The sequence below is a fragment of the Propithecus coquereli genome, unplaced genomic scaffold, assembly GCF_000956105.1.
Source record: "Propithecus coquereli isolate 6110/MARCELLA unplaced genomic scaffold, Pcoq_1.0 Scaffold100, whole genome shotgun sequence".
NCBI classification, from domain to species: Eukaryota; Metazoa; Chordata; class Mammalia; order Primates; family Indriidae; genus Propithecus; species Propithecus coquereli.
Genome location: NW_012133859.1, coordinates 5,342,281 through 5,343,931, shown reverse-complemented (window position 1 = coordinate 5,343,931; position 1,651 = coordinate 5,342,281).

Genomic DNA, 1,651 nt, shown 5'->3' with positions numbered 1-1,651 from the left:
CATTTTCCTAAGAAAACAGCAATGATTTATCTATTTATTTTGCAAAGAAAAGGATAACTAGAGTAATTAGAGATGGAAATGTCAAGATAGCTTGCTATACAGAATTTTGATTTTTTAAAACTTTCAGTTCAATATAGACAAAACATTTAATTCTATCCTTTAAAAAAAAGCCTACTATTTTTATCCTAGTATGTTTCCATTTTATTATAAATGAAGAAGAACTCACGTGTCCCTTTAGATAGTACCTCAGAAACCATAGAAACTGCCTATTTATATTACCTCATCTTTTCTTCCTCTTCATAAACCTTTCCAACAGAGTGAAGGTACATTTTAGTTTTATTAGGCCATAAAACTTGGTGCAATACATTTCATCCTTTTACGAATTGTCTTGAGAACATTTTAATTGCATTTCATTGTGCCTTGGTGTCAGATAAGTTCTTTTATGACCTACTCTTCAAACCTCACTCATTACTCTTCTCAGTTTCTCTACTAATGAGCAATATTATATTTTTTAAGTTCTTTTGTCAGTTCTAAAGCTGTAAACTTCTCTGTGCAAGTATTTGTGCTTACGTGTTTGTGTTTTAACTACATATTTCCATCTCACTCTTCTGATTGTTTTCCTCATTTTGGTATACGTCCATAATATACATCATATTTTACTCTGACAAATTTTCCTTGTTTGTTTTCCCCTTACTAAAAAAACTCCTCTACAGTCATTTTGAAAATGTTATTTTCAATGAAAATCATCAATATTAATTTGAACAAATTAAAGAAAATATAATTCTGTGATGGTTAGCATTGTGGAAATTTTGTTATTCCTAATAGAAAGCAAATGCAAATCTGGCTTCATGCAGTAAACTAGTAGTTGGATAAAACATGGGAGTAATGTTATTAGGAAAGGGGGTGAAGTTTGATGTTACTTGAGAAAGAACTGAGGACAAACAGACTATAAATAAGGCTTTGATCCCTCCATAGAAAAGGGCAATCTTTGCTATGCAGGCCAGGAAAATTTAGAGATAATAAAAAACTAAATCTATGCTATTTTTGTTTTTGTTATTGATATTGCTTTTGTTTCCTTTCCTTCTGCATTGAGCTTATAGAGGTCCACAAAAATATTTTTTTCCCTTTTATCTGCAAAATTAATTATATGGGAAGGACACTGAGACTTCAGGAAGGGCATCGTGGATCAGCGACTTAAAGATAAGTGCACATATAGGAATAACATTTATCGGGCGTCGGGCAGATGGGAGGGGGTAGGAGGGGATGGGTATGTACATACATAATGAGTGCGATGTGCACCATCTGGGGGATGGACACGATTGAAGCTCTGACTGGGGGGCCGGGCAAGGGCAACATAACCTAAACATTAGTATCCCCATACTATTCAGAAATAAAAAAAAAAGAAAGAAAAGATACTCCTTTATCTCTTCAGAAGAGATGTACAACTCTACAAACAATAAGTGACGAGTCCTGAGCAACATGGAAACTCTTCCATCCCCAGGATGGACATATATGTGGCAATATATGTTAGAGTTACATGGAGAGCGAAGAAAAAGGCTGAGTCATGCTCAGATAGGAGTTGCATAGCCACTGTCCGTTGGCTGTGATGTGTGAAACTGAGACTTCAGTGTGGCAGAAAAGCCAGGAAGAC